Source organism: Procambarus clarkii, chromosome 24, assembly GCF_040958095.1.
Source record: "Procambarus clarkii isolate CNS0578487 chromosome 24, FALCON_Pclarkii_2.0, whole genome shotgun sequence".
NCBI lineage: Eukaryota > Metazoa > Arthropoda > Malacostraca > Decapoda > Cambaridae > Procambarus > Procambarus clarkii.
The window spans coordinates 6,365,425-6,380,843 of NC_091173.1; positions in this window are offsets into that span (position 1 = coordinate 6,365,425).

A 15,419-nucleotide genomic window follows, 5' to 3' on the forward strand; every position below is an offset into this window, starting at 1 on the left:
TAAGTCATAAACACGTTAAGCCAAGATGTAACAACTTTATTTCAAGTTGTAACAAGCGGAAAATAGAGACAGTTTCGGTTTGTGTTTCCAGGGAATGACGTCGACGGTCTAAAATAAATTATTTATCAATAAATCCACCGTTAACAGGATGGTTTAGTCAGATTTGCTCAGCTGCTGACACCGGCCTCGGGGGTCGAGTCGTCCTTCTGTAAGCTCCTCACAAACCTTCAACACGTGACTGCGTCTCTGGCCTGGATCTACCCCCTCCCCCCCCCCCCCTCCCCCCCCCCCCTCCCCTTGCAAGCTGAGAAAGCGTCTCGTATGTCGGTGGCTGAAGTCAGATTGTGGAAATCAATAGATCATGTGACCAAGTCCGCGGTGGAGAATGGCTGCAGGCTTTCAGGAGTGACGCTCCTTCTTGGTGTTCTGTAGCTGGTCTCACACACCTGTGTACCTCTAGTGCTCCATCTTCCCCTCAAGTTATCGCCAGTTGCTTCCTGTATGGAGTTCTTGGAGTAGCCCGAATAGACAGCATAAAGTCGCCCAGATAGACTATCTGAAGGTGTCCGGACAGACTATCTGAAGTAGTCCGGATAGACTACCTGAAGTAGTCCAGATAGACTACGCGAGGTAGTTCCAATAGACTGCCTGAAGTAACCTGGATAGACTAGCTGAAGTAGCCAGGAGACTACGTGAAGTAAAGTAACAAAGTGACAATGTGCGTAAGCGTCTATGTGAAGAACTTGTCTGGCGTCTCATAAGTGGCTCCCCGTTGTTGTGTCTCGCGAGGCGGTAGCACCCAATCACTGGCTCCTCTCCGCCTCGTTATCCTCCTCCCCTGCTCCTCTTATATTCCTCTCTCCTTCACTTCCTTCCCCATCTCCTCCTCCTCCTCCTCCTTGGGAGACTGAGGCAAGGTGTAGTCCACTATGCTCTCCTTGGGACGCACAACTGCTCCGCTCTCCGCTCCTGCCATTTGCTTTTCTTTCCTCTTACCTTTTAATTTTTTCTTTTACATTTTGTTCGTTCAGTTCTCTTTAATTTTTTTAATTTACATCATATGCTAATGATTTCTGCCCTTTCATTTGTTTTATTCATTTATACCTTCTATTTTTCTTCCTGTTAAACTGGTAGTACTTCTCGTCTTCCCTCTTGTCCTATTCTCTTTTTTTATCTTCTACCATCTCTTCCTCTTGTTCCTTCTTTTCTCCCTGCTCTTTCACCTTATTCCTGCTCCTCCTCCTCCAGTAGGAGTAGCGTCTCTTCCTGACTAAGGCCGCGCGTCAGTGTTCCATAATGTCTAGTTTCAAGAGGAAAACTACACAGGTGAACTTTACTGCTAATCTGAAGAGCTCTCAAACTGCAACTCTCTCTCTCTGTGTCCCTCTCTGTGTCCCTCTCTGTGTCCCTCTCTGTCTCCCTCTCTGTCTCTCTCTCTCTGTCTCCCTCTCTGTCTCTCTCTCTGTCTCCCTCTCTGTCTCCCTCTCTGTGTCCCTCTCTGTCTCCCTCTCTGTCTCCCTCTCTGTCTCCCTCCCCTCTCTGTCGCCCTCTCTGTCTCCCTATTTTCCATAACTATTTAAGAACTAAATTAAGGTAGTCTTCATCAAGGAGTCTTTCAGTTACACAAACTCATTACCGAGTGATTTAATTCCAGGCAGAGCAGCAAATCCCCCTCGGGCTTAGAAGACTGCAACACAATAAGTAAATATGTTGCAATACTTCAATACTGTGAACACTGTTCACTTATTATTTCTCCGCTGCTCCACCACCACCACCACCACCACCACCATCACCACCACCACCACCACCACCACCACCACCACCACCACCACCACCACCACCACCACCACCTCGTGGACTATGTAGCCAAGAATAGTGTGCGCTGCTGAAGGTAATAACTGCTAATTAACTTAATCTTTGAAAAGTTCTGACCGATTGAAAAATTCAGCTCATTTGAAGATACAACTTACATGAAATATATATATTAATGAAATATATTGATGATATATACTAAACGAGGAACTGGAAAGATATATCAAGTGACGCGACTGACAAGATGCATTTATTTAAAAGTTAGAATAAATTAATTTTGCAACCATAAAAGATGGTGTTATATATATATATATATATATATATATATATATATATATATATATATATATATATATATATATATATATATATATATATATATATATTATTAAATATGACCGAAAAAGTAAGATTAATAATTCTAACACGAATTTTCTCAATCTTTCGTACATTTCTTTTCACTGTTGGAGGTAATTAAAAAATCAATTCTCCAAAATTCATTTTTATTTCTAGTCTGACACGACACTTGAGCGCGTTTCGTAAAACTTATTACATTTTCAAAGACTTTAGTTAACACATACACAACTGAATAGAACTTACACATCTCCGATTTTGTTTATATCTACATTTGAGTGAGGTGGATGGGGTGAGGTGGTATTTAATAAGGTATTAATTTCATCAACACAAGCCAAAACATGAAACAATGGGTATTGAATAGGAGTGATTGTAGAAAGCCTATTGGTCCATATTCCTTGATGCTTCTATATTGGAGCGGAGTCTTGAGGTGGGTAGAATATAGTTGTGCATTAATTAGCTGTTGATTGCTGGTGTTGACTTCTTAATGTGTAATGCCTCGCAAACGTCAAGCCGCCTGCTATCGCTGTATCTATCGATGATTTCTGTGTTGTTTACTAGGATTTCTCTGGTGATGGTCTGGTTGTGGGAAGAGATTATATGTTCCTTAATGGAGCCCTGTTGCTTATGCATCGTTAATCGCCTGGAAAGAGATGTTGTTGTCTTGCCTATATATTGAGTTCTTTGAGGTTTAGTCCCCAAGTGGGCATTTGAAGGCATAGACGACGTTGGTCTCTTTTAAAGCGTTCTGCTTTGTGCCCGGAGAGTTTCTCATGAGAAGGTTGGCCGTTTTTTTGGTTTTATAGAAAATCGTCAATTGTATCTTCTGATTATTGTCTGTAGGGATAACGTTCCTATCAACATCTTTCAGGACCCTTTCCTCCGTTTTATGGGCTGTGGAAAAGAAGTTCCTGTAAAATAGTCTAATAGGGGGTAAAGGTGTTGTGTTAGTTGTCTCTGAGTTAGTTAGTTACATCTGTTGTAACATATCACCTCACCCAAATGCGGGTATATAAGATGAAAGCTGTTTAAATCATAACATAGTAGAACTCTGTTTAGTGTTTGCAGGTTATAGTTGTGTGTGTGTAAACTAAAGTCTTTGAAAATGTAATAAGTTACTACGAAACGCGTTCAAGTGTTGCGTCAGACTAGAAATAAAAATGAATTTTGGAGAATTGATTTTTCAATTACCATCGACAGTGAAAAGAAACATAAGAAATATTGAGAAAATTCGTGTTAGAATTATTAATCTTACTTTTTCTGTCATATTTAATAATATATATATATATATATATATATATATATATATATATATATATATATATATATATATATATATATATATATACATATATATATATATATATATATATATATATATATATATATATACATATATATATATATATATATATATATATATATATATATATATATATATATATATATATATATATATATATATATATATATATATAAACTAATTACTGATATACAGAATATAAACATAAATTCTTTTAAATAAACGACATGTAAAAACTAGTTAAAATTAGAAAACCAGTAATAACAAAATTATAATCATTTATTATTTATTTTTTGTGGCCCAGTCTTTCTGAAAAGCTACTCTGGAGAAAATTAATTTAGGAAATAATTTCCTTTTGCGGAACGTGTTTTTTTTTTAATTTTAACAAGAATTCTAAAAACATCTTGAGTTAAAATTCATTCTCTAATGTTTCTTTTCCTGTTTTCGATGTGATATTTCGTGTATGGGGCCATGTTCTCTGTACTGTACTCACCTATTTGTGTCTGCAGGATCGAGCACTGGCTCTTGGATCCCGCCTTTCGAGTCATCGGTTGTTTACAGCAATGACTCCGCTTCTATTTCCCTATCATACCTGGTTTTAAAATTATGAATAGTTTGCTTCCACAACCTGTTCCTGAAGTGCATTCCATTTTCCCACTACTCTCACGCTAAAGAAAACTTCCTAACTTCTCTGTGACTCATCTGAGTTTCAAGCTTCCATCCATGTTCCCTCGTTCTGTTACTATTCCGTGTGAACATTTCGTCTATGTCCACTCTGTCAATTCCCTTGAGTATTTTATACGTTCCTATCATATCCCCCCTCTCCTTTCTTTTTTCTAGTGTCGTAAGGTTCAGTTCCTTCAGGCTCTCCTCATACCCCATCCCTCGTAGCTCTGGGACGAGTCTCGTTGCAACCTTCTGAACCTTTTCCAGTTTCATTATATGCTTCTTCAGATGGGGACTCCATGATGAGGCGGCATACTCTAAGACTGGCCTCACGTAGGCAGTGTAAAGCCCCCTAAATGCCTCCTTACTTAGGTTTCTGAATGATGTTCTAATTTTGCCAGTGTAGAGTACGCTGCTGTCGTTATCCTATTTATATGTGCCTCAGGAGATAGATTAGGTGTTACGTCCACCCCCAGGTCTCTTTCGCGCGTCGTCACAGGTAGGCTGTTCCCCTTCATTGTGTACTGTCCCTTTGGTCTCCTATCTCCTAGTCCAATTTCCATAACTTTACATTTGCCGGTGTTGAACTCCCGTAGCCATTTCTCTGACGATCTCTGCCACCTGTTCAGGTCCTCTTGGAGGATCCTACAATCCTCATCTGTCACAACTCTTCTCATCAACTTTGCGTCATCCGCAAACATCGACATGTAGGATTCTATAGGATAGAATCCAGATAGAAGGACTCGTGTAGGATAACTGTGTCATGTTCCCTATACTGCGTCATGTTCTCTGTACTGTGTCATGTTCTCTGTACTGTGTCATGTTCTCTGTACTGTGTCATGTTCTCTGTACTGTGTCATGTTCTCTGTACTGTGTCACGTTCTCTGTACTGTGTCATGTTCTCTGTACTGTGTCATGTTCCCTATACTGCGTCATGTTCTCTGTACTGTGTCATGTTCTCTGTACTGTGTCATGTTCTCTGTACTGTGTCATGTTCTCTGTACTGTGTCATGTTCTCTGTACTGTGTCATGTTCCCTGTACTGTGTCATGTTCCCTATACTGTGTCATGTTCTCTGTACTGTGTCATGTTCTGTGTACTGTGTCATGTTCTCTGTACTGTGTCATGTTCTGTGTACTGTGTCATGTTCTCTGTACTGTGTCATGTTCTCTGTACTGCGTCATGTTCTCTGTACTGTGTCACGTTCTCTGTACTGTGTCATGTTCTCTGTACTGTGTCATGTTCTCTGTACTGTGTCATGTTCCCTGTAAGGTGCCATGTTCCCTGTAAGATGCCGTGTTCCTTGTAAGGTGCCATGTTCCCTGTAAGGTGCCATGTTCCTTGTAAGGTGCCGTGTTCCCTGTAAGGTGCCGTGTTCCCTGTAAGGTGCCATGTTCCCTGTAAGGTGCCATGTTCCTTGTAAGGTGACATGTTCCCTGTAAGGTGCCGTGTTCCCTGTACTGTGTCATGTTCCCTGTAAGGTGCCATGTTCCCTGTAAGGTGCCATGTTCCCTGTAAGGTGCCATGTTCCCTGTAAGGTGCCATGTTCCTTGTAAGGTGCCATGTTCCCTGTAAGGTGCCATGTTCCTTGTAATTTGCCATGTTCCCTGTAAGGTGCCATGTTCCCTGTAAGATGCCGTGTTCCCTGTAAGGTGCCATGTTCCCTGTAAGGTGCCATGTTCCCTGTAAGGTGCCATGTTCCCTGTAAGGTGCCATGTTCCCTGTAAGGTGCCATGTTCCTTGTAATTTGCCATGTTCCCTGTAAGGTGCCATGTTCCCTGTAAGATGCCGTGTTCCCTGTAAGGTGCCATGTTCCCTGTAAGGTGCCATGTTCCCTGTAAGGTGCCATGTTCCCTGTAAGATGCCATGTTCCCTGTAAGGTGCCATGTTCCTTGTAATTTGCCATGTTCCCTGTAAGGTGCCATGGTCCCTGTAAGGTGCCATGTTCCTTGTAATTTGCCATGTTCCCAGTAAGGTGCCATGTTCCCAGTAAGGTGCCATGTTCCCTGTAAGGTGCCGTGTTCCCAGTAAGGTGCCATGTTCCCAGTAAGGTGCCGTGTTCCCTGTAAGGTGCCGTGTTCCCAGTAAGGTGCCGTGTTCCCAGCAAGGTGCCATGTTCCCAGTAAGGTGCCATGTTCCCAGTAAGGTGCCATGTTCCCAGTAAGGTGCCGTGTTCCCAGTAAGGTGCCGTGTTCCCAGTAAATTGCCATGTTCCCAGTAAGGTGCCGTGTTCCCAGTAAGGTGCCGTGTTCCCAGTAAGGTGCCGTGTTCCCAGTAAGGTGCCGTGTTCCCAGTAAGGTGCCATGTTCCCAGTAAGGTGCCGTGTTCCCAGTAAGGTGCCGTGTTCCCAGTAAGGTGCCGTGTTCCCAGTAAGGTGCCATGTTCCCTGTAAGGTGCCGTGTTCCCAGTAAGGTGCCGTGTTCCCAGTAAGGTGCCATGTTCCCAGTAAGGTGCCATGTTCCCAGTAAGGTGCCATGTTCCCAGTAAGGTGCCGTGTTCCCAGTAAGGTGCCATGTTCCCTGTAAGGTGCCGTGTTCCCAGTAAGGTGCCGTGTTCCCAGTAAGGTGCCGTGTTCCCAGTAAGGTGCCGTGTTCCCAGTAAGGTGCCGTGTTCCCAGTAAGGTGCCATGTTCCCTGTAAGGTGCCATGTTCCCTGTAAGGTGCCGTGTTCCCAGTAAGGTGCCATGTTCCCTGTAAGGTGCCGTGTTCCCAGTAAGGTGCCGTGTTCCCTGTAAGGTGCCATGTTCCCAGTAAGGTGCCGTGTTCCCTGTAAGGTGCCATGTTCCCAGTAAGGTGCCGTGTTCCCTGTAAGGTGCCATGTTCCCTGTAAGGTGCCGTGTTCCCAGTAAGGTGCCGTGTTCCCAGTAAGGTGCCGTGTTCCCTGTAAGGTGCCGTGTTCCCAGTAAGGTGCCATGTTCCCAGTAAGGTGCCATGTTTCCAGTAAGGTGCCATGTTCCCAGTAAGGTGCCGTGTTCCCAGTAAGGTGCCGGGTTCCCAGTAAGGTGCCGTGTTCCCTGTAAGGTGCCATGTTCCCAGTAAGGTGCCGTGTTCCCTGTAAGGTGCCATGTTCCCTGTAAGGTGCCATGTTCCCAGTAAGGTGCCATGTTCCCAGTAAGGTGCCATGTTCCCAGTAAGGTGCCATGTTCCCTGTAAGGTGCCGTGTTCCCAATAAGGTGCCATGTTCCCAGTAAGGTGCCGTGTTCCCTGTAAGGTGACATGTTCCCAGTAAGGTGCCGTGTTCCCTGTAAGGTGCCATGTTCCCTGTAAGCTGCCGTGTTCCCAGTAAGGTGCCATGTTCCCTGTAAGGTGCCATGTTCCCTGTAAGGTGCCGTGTTCCCAGTAAGGTGCCATGTTCCCAGTAAGGTGCCGTGTTCCCAGTAAGGTGCCATGTTCCCTGTAAGGTGCCATGTTCCCCGTTAGGTGCCGTGTTCCCAGTAAGGTGCCATGTTCCCAGTAAGGTGCCGTGTTCCCAGTAAGGTGCCATGTTCCCAGTAAGGTGCCGTGTTCCCTGTAAGGTGCCGTGTTCCCAGTAAGGTGCCATGTTCCCTGTAAGGTGCCGTGTTCCCAGTAAGGTGCCGTGTTCCCTGTAAGGTGCCGTGTTCCCTGTAAGGTGCCATGTTCCCAGTAAGGTGCCGTGTTCCCTGTAAGGTGCCATGTTCCCTGTAAGGTGCCATGTTCCCAGTAAGGTGCCGTGTTCCCTGTAAGGTGCCGTGTTCCCTGTAAGGTGCCATGTTCCCAGTAAGGTGCCGTGTTCCCTGTAAGGTGCCGTGTTCCCTGTAAGGTGCCATGTTCCCAGTAAGGTGCCGTGTTCCCTGTAAGGTGCCGTGTTCCCTGTAAGGTGCCATGTTCCCAGTAAGGTGCCGTGTTCCCTGTAAGGTGCCGTGTTCCCTGTAAGGTGCCATGTTCCCAGTAAGGTGCCGTGTTCCCAGTAAGGTGCCGTGTTCCCTGTAAGGTGCCATGTTCCCAGTAAGGTGCCGTGTTCCCAGTAAGGTGCCGTGTTTTACAGTAAGGTGCCGTGTTCCCTGTAAGGTGCCGTGTTCCCTGTAAGGTGCCAGGTTCCCAGTAAGGTGCCATGTTCCCAGTAAGGTGCCGTGTTCCCTGTAAGGTGCCGTGTTCCCAGTAAGGTGCCATGTTCCCAGTAAGGTGCCGTGTTCCCAGTAAGGTGCCGTGTTCCCTGTAAGGTGCCGTGTTCCCAGTAAGGTGCCATGTTCCCAGTAAGGTGCCATGTTCCCAGTAAGGTGCCATGTTCCCAGTAAGGTGCCGTGTTCCCAGTAAGGTGCCGTGTTCCCAGTAAGGTGCCGTGTTCCCAGTAAGGTGCCATGTTCCCAGTAAGGTGCCATGTTCCCAGTAAGGTGCCATGTTCAAAGTAAGGTGCCGTGTTCCCAGTAAGGTGCCGTGTTCCCAGTAAGGTGTCGTGTTCCCAGTAAGGTGCCATGTTCCCAGTAAGGTGCCATGTTTCCAGTAAGGTGCCGTGTTCCCAGTAAGGTGCCATGTTCCCAGTAAGGTGCCATGTTCCCAGTAAGGTGCCGTGTTCCCAGTAAGGTGCCGTGTTCCCAGTAAGGTGCCATGTTCCCAGTAAGGTGCCATGTTCCCAGTAAGGTGCCGTTTCCCAGTAAGGTGCCGTGTTTCCAGTAAGGTGCCGTGTTCCCAGTAAGGTGCCGTGTTCCCAGTAAGGTGCCATGTTCCCAGTAAGGTGCCATGTTCCCAGTAAGGTGCCGTGTTCCCAGTAAGGTGCCGTGTTCCAGTAAGGTGCCATGTTCCCAGTAAGGTGCCGTGTTCCCAGTAAGGTGCCATGTTCCCAGTAAGGTGCCATGTTCCCAGTAAGGTGCCGTGTTCCCAGTAAGGTGCCATGTTCCCAGTAAGGTGCCATGTTCCCAGTAAGGTGCCGTGTTCCCAGTAAGGTGCCATGTTCCCAGTAAGGTGCCGTGTTCCCAGTAAGGTGCCGTGTTCCCAGTAAGGTGCCGTGTTCCCAGTAAGGTGCCGTGTTCCCAGTAAGGTGCCGTGTTCCCTGTAAGGTGCCGTGTTCCCAGTAAGGTGCCATGTTCCCAGTAAGGTGCCGTGTTCCCAGTAAGGTGCCATGTTCCCAGTAAGGTGCCGTGTTCCCAGTAAGGTGCCATGTTCCCAGTAAGGTGCCGTGTTCCCTGTAAGGTGCCGTGTTCCCAGTAAGGTGCCGTGTTCCCAGTAAGGTGCCATGTTCCCAGTAAGGTGCCATGTTCCCAGTAAGGTGCCATGTTCCCAGTAAGGTGCCGTGTTCCCAGTAAGGTGCCATGTTCCCTGTAAGGTGCCGTGTTCCCAGTAAGGTGCCGTGTTCCCAGTAAGGTGCCGTGTTCCCTGTAAGGTGCCGTGTTCCCAGTAAGGTGCCGTGTTCCCAGTAAGGTGCCATGTTCCCAGTAAGGTGCCATGTTCCCAGTAAGGTGCCATGTTCCCAGTAAGGTGCCGTGTTCCCAGTAAGGTGCCATGTTCCCTGTAAGGTGCCGTGTTCCCAGTAAGGTGCCGTGTTCCCAGTAAGGTGCCATGTTCCCTGTAAGGTGCCATGTTCCCAGTAAGGTGCCATGTTCCCAGTAAGGTGCCATGTTCCCTGTAAGGTGCCATGTTCCCAGTAAGGTGCCGTGTTCCCAGTAAGGTGCCGTGTTCCCAGTAAGGTGCCATGTTCCCAGTAAGGTGCCGTGTTCCCAGTAATAATAATAATAATAATAATATTTATTTAGGTAAAGGTACATACATAAAGAGATTTTACAAAGTTTGTTGGCTTTATAGATAGAGCTAGTACATACAATGCCTAAAGCCACTATTACGCAAAGCGTTTCGGGCAGTGTTCCCTGTAAGGTGCCATGTTCCCTGTAAGGTGCTATGTTCCCTGTAAGGTGCCATGCTCCCTGCAAGGTGCCATGTTCCTTGTAATTTGCCATGTTCCCAGTAAGGTGCCATGCTCCCTGTAAGGTGCCATGTTCCATGTAAGGTGCCATGTTCCCTGTAAGGTGCCGTGTTCCCTGTAAGGGGCCATGTTCCCTGTAAGGTGCCATGTTCCATGTAAGGTGCCGTGTTCCTTGTACAGTGCCCTCATCACGGCCCTTGTGGAGTTGTTCATTTGATGCATCAAGCAATTGTGATTTCCGTGTGTAATTAAAACATTGATTGTAGCCATGATATATATGTGCTTCAGCCTACAGTGTAGACTTGTTACCCTGTGTATGACCCTCTGTCCTGTGTGACAGTGAATACCAGCATTATCCTCATTTTAATTAGAATTAGTTGAAATCATCAGATTATGCAAATTTTTAATTAATTTTATCAATAAAGATGTTAATAATAATAATAACCGAATGAATTCACGTTCATTGTTAGCGAGTTAACACCGAGTCTGCGACGCTCATCAGCGGTGGGAGAAAGCATCAAAAACTCAACGGAAAACGCGTTCGTTCAGTTTTGATGATAGAACAGTCTTGTTTCAGACCATGAAAATTGCAGAGGAAAGGGGGGGGGGGCGTTCTGGCAATAATTTCTTAGAGGTTGGCGTCTGAGATCAGCCGCAACTGTCTGGCTTCTTACTTTGGACAGACAAACATATATATATACAAACAGACAGTCATATATTCAGTTATAAAGATATGAGTACAGTTAGCCTCAGCAACTTCAATTTATCTATGTATATTTTCAAGTCTTCTTCTGAAGTTCATCTTTCTGTAATCTCTGTAACAGTGTCTAGTTCCTATCTTTGCTCCGTCGCTCTGTCGTGTCTTTGAATATTTTATGTTGATGTCATGTTCCTTGTTCTTTCCTCCCGCGAGGTGAGGTGCGGCTCACGCTGGTCCACTCATCATTGATGAAGATTAACCCACCCAAAAGATGGCACGGGCATGAATAGCCCGTGAGTGGTGGCCCTTTTGAGCCGTTACCAGTGTCAATAGATGATACTGGAGATCTGTGGAGGTGTGACTGCACCCTGCGTGACGGAAGATGTCTCCCGTGTACGCTGGTCCTGGACCTTCAGATCAAGTACTGACTCCGATGCACACGCAAGTGTTGGTCTCACGTAGGTTCATCAACCTCTTGGTTTACCCACTCTCACAACTTTAGTAAAAGTAACGTATAAGTAAATTTTATTCAGGAAAGTATGAGAGCCGGTCGGCCGAGCGGACAGCACACTGGACTTGTGATCCTGTGGTCTCGGGTTGGATCCCGGGCGCCGGCGAGAAACAATGGGCAGAGTTTCTTTCACCCTATGCCCCTGTTACCTAGCAGTAAAATAGGTACCTGGGTGTTAGTCAGCTGTCACGGGCTGCTTCCTGGGGGTGGAGGCCTGGTCGAGGACCGGGCCGCGGGGCCACTAAAGCCCCGAAATCATCTCAAGATAACCTCAAGATAACCTGGATTTATAGATAGAGCTAGTACATACAATACCTAAAGCCACTAGTACGCATAGCGTTTCGGGCAATACATATTATTTATACAAACATATTTATTTATACAAACTCTTTGTTTCCTTCCCAAAAGTGCCATGAGTGAGAGTGTTGTTATGGAGAGTACAATAACAACCTGGCCTTAACAACACTACCATAACCGCTACCACCGGTGGTTGTCTCGGCAACTCTCTCTTGCTAAACTATATCTCACTCTGTGGGAGCCTCGAGCCTTAGTTCACTTTTAAGAAATTTGAATTCTTACTTTCCTCAAACCTTTGTTTTAGTTCCATTGGTGTAACATTCCCTTTTATATTGGTGGTTCCAAAAGTGTGGCAACCATTGGGGAATGCAATACCTCGTTTGTATTCTCTTTTATACTCACCTCTAACATTATATATATTTTTGACTGTGCATTTTGAAGACTTTTGTTCTGTGTTGTATATATTTCATCAACATTTTATCTAAGTATCGTCGAGCTGTGTAGTTTGTGACGTGTTCTAACTGTTCACTATCTCGGTCATTATTTTTGTGAAGTGTTCGTTCTGTTCCTGTTTATGCTCGAAGCCACATTACAGTTTGTGAGAGTGTACATGTGTGTTTGAGCGATTGTAAGTATAAACACGGATGGGTGTGTGAGTGTGTGTGTGTTTATGTGTATGTGTAACTGTAAGTGTATGTGTGTATTTACTATTTGTGTCTGCATAATCGAGCTATTTAGCTCTTGGATCCCGTTTTTCTAACCAATCTAATTTTCCTCTGTTATATGTAGTAGACATATTTCTCTCTAACACACACACACACACACACACACACACACACACACACACACACACACACACACACACACACACACACACACACACACACACACACACACACACACTCACACACATACACACATACACACACACACACACACACACACACACACACACACACACACACACACACACACACACACACACACACACACACACACACACACACACACACACACACACACATACACACACACACTCACACACACACAGGAAACAGGCCGTAGTAGCTGTCAAACTCCCAGGTACCTATTTACTGCTAGGTGAACAGACGCATCAGATTGAATGAAACTGTCCATTTGTCTCCCCCTCCGCCGGGAATCAAACCCGGGCCACTAGGACTACGACTCCCGAGCGCTGTCCAACTCAGCCACGAGTCCCCTGTGTGTGTGTACTCACCTAGTTGTGCTTGCGGGGGTTGAGCTCTGGCTCTTTGGTCCCGCCTCTCAACTGTCAATCAACTGGTGTACAGGTTCCTAAGCCTACTGGGCTCTATCATATCTACATCTGAAACTGTGTATGGAGTCAGCCTCCACCACATCACTTCCTAATGCATTCCATCTGTTAACTACTCTGACACTGAAAAAGTTCTTTCCGACGTCCCTGTGGCTCATGTGGGTACTCAGTCTCCACCTGTGTCCCCTTGTTCGCGTACCAACCGTGTTAAAAAGTTTATCTTTATCTACCCTGTCAATTCCTCTGAGAATTTTGTAGGTAGTGATCATGTCTCCCCTTACTCTTGTGTCTTCCAGTGTCGTGAGGTGCATTTCACGCAGCCTTCCCTCGTAACTGTGTGTGTGTGTGTGTGTGTGAGCTGCCCAACCCATCCTCCGAATTGATAGTGCGGTTTAATACTAAGTGTAATAAGTACATTTCCTTACTGTCACGCATAGTACATAATTGCCCTTATGGGGCTGTTACATTTACCTCCCCATTTATTATCCTCGTTTTCTGTTAAGTCACTTAGAATTTTAGGATGAATTTTTCGAGTTCAATTCGCTGTACCAAAGTTTTAAATATTAGAAATTTCTTTTTCAGTTTTATTAAACAGTAGAGATTTTATACAAAATTTTAACTTATCCTGAGTTATGTTACAATTTATTGATATATTTTAGTTTTGTTTTATTAGTTTTATAAAACTGTAATATTAATATAGCTATAGGGGAGCCGGTCGGCCGAGCGGACAGCACGCTGGACTTGTGATCCTGTGGTCCCGGGTTCGATCCCAGGCGCCGGCGAGAAACAATGGGCAGAGTTTCTTTCACCCTATGCCCCTGTTACCTAGCAGTAAAATAGGTACCTGGTTATTAGTCAGCTGTCACGGGCTGCTTCCTGGGGGTGGAGGTCTGGTCGAGGACCGGGCCGCGGGGACACTAATGCTCCGAAATCATCTCAAGATAGGTTAGACCCGCCGCCTCACTCTTGTATTATGGTTTTAGTAGTTTTCACCTAGTTGTGTTTGCGGGGGTTGAGTTTTGCTGTTTCGGCCCGCCTCTCAACTGTCAATCAACTGTTTACTAACTACTTTTTGTTTTACCACACACACACACACCCCAGGAAGCAGCCCGTGACAGCTGACTAACTCCCAGGTACCTGTTTACTGCTAGGTAACAGGGGCATTCAGGGTGAAAGAAACTTTGCCCATTTGTTACTGCCCTTGCGGGAATCGAACCCGTGCCACAGAATTACGAGTCCTGCGCGCTATCCACCAGGCTACCAGGCCCACATTGTAGTATTGTTGTTATAGTGTTAGTTTTGTGTTATATGTTGTTGCTGGGTTGTACACCACTGACACCACAACTTTCTCGTTTGTTGCTTTTAAACTGACAGTGTTGACACCAACTGTTTGATATCTCTGGGAAACTGACAGTGTTGACACCAACTGTTTGATATCTCTGGGAAACTGACAGTGTTGACACCAACAGTTTGATATCTCTGGGAAACTGACAGTGTTGACACCAACAGTTTGATATCTCTGGGAAACTGACAGTGTTGACACCAACAGTTTGATATCTCTGGGAAACTGACAGTGTTGACACCAACAGTTTGATATCTCTGGGAAACTGACAGTGTTGACACCAACAGTTTGATATCTCTGGGAAACTGACAGTGTTGACACCAACAGTTTGATATCTCTGGGAAACTGACAGTGTTGACACCAACAGTTTGATATCTCTGGGAAACTGACAGTGTTGACACCAACAGTTTGATATCTCTGGGAAACTGACAGTGTTGACACCAACAGTTTGATATCTCTGGGAAACTGACAGTGTTGACACCAACAGTTTGATATCTCTGGGAAACTGACAGTGTTGACACCAACAGTTTGATATCTCTGGGAAACTGACAGTGTTGACACCAACAGTTTGATATCTCTGGGAAACTGACAGTGTTGACACCAACAGTTTGATATCTCTGGGAAACTGACAGTGTTGACACCAACAGTTTGATATCTCTGGGAAACTGCAACTTTTATAATTCTGGATATTTTTGCTGCTGACATTTACGAGAGCATGTCAGTATTCATAGTTATTCATTATTAAAAAAAACTATACCCTTGCTATAAATACTATTTGGCTATATCTTTTATAGCAAGTGATCGATGTATTATAAATTTGGGTGGTTGGGGGTAGTGTATTAATGGTCAGGTATGTGGTGGTGATGACCTACCAGCCCAGGAACGGTCACTAAGGCAACATGAGTCTGTACTGACCAACCATCATGTATACTTCAGTCCTGAACCAAGTACAAAACCTAAATTTGTGTTGATATACATCGGTAAGTGAATGATGCATAAGTTGCCGCCTCAGTCCTGGGCTAGACTGTGGAGGATGTCCCAAGTTGACCTGGATACTTTATACTTTATACTTTCACATATGTGGCATCCTAAGAGTCGGAGTTCTCACAATATTTTGAGATCAATTTGCTAGAAACATTGGACATAAGTGTGAGCAAGTGCTCAGGGGAGACTTGTACAGTGTTATTGGAGACATTTTCCTCTCATTTTAACAGTCTTAACTTATATGTTCACACGAGACTTCCAAGTTATTATATTCAATTTATAA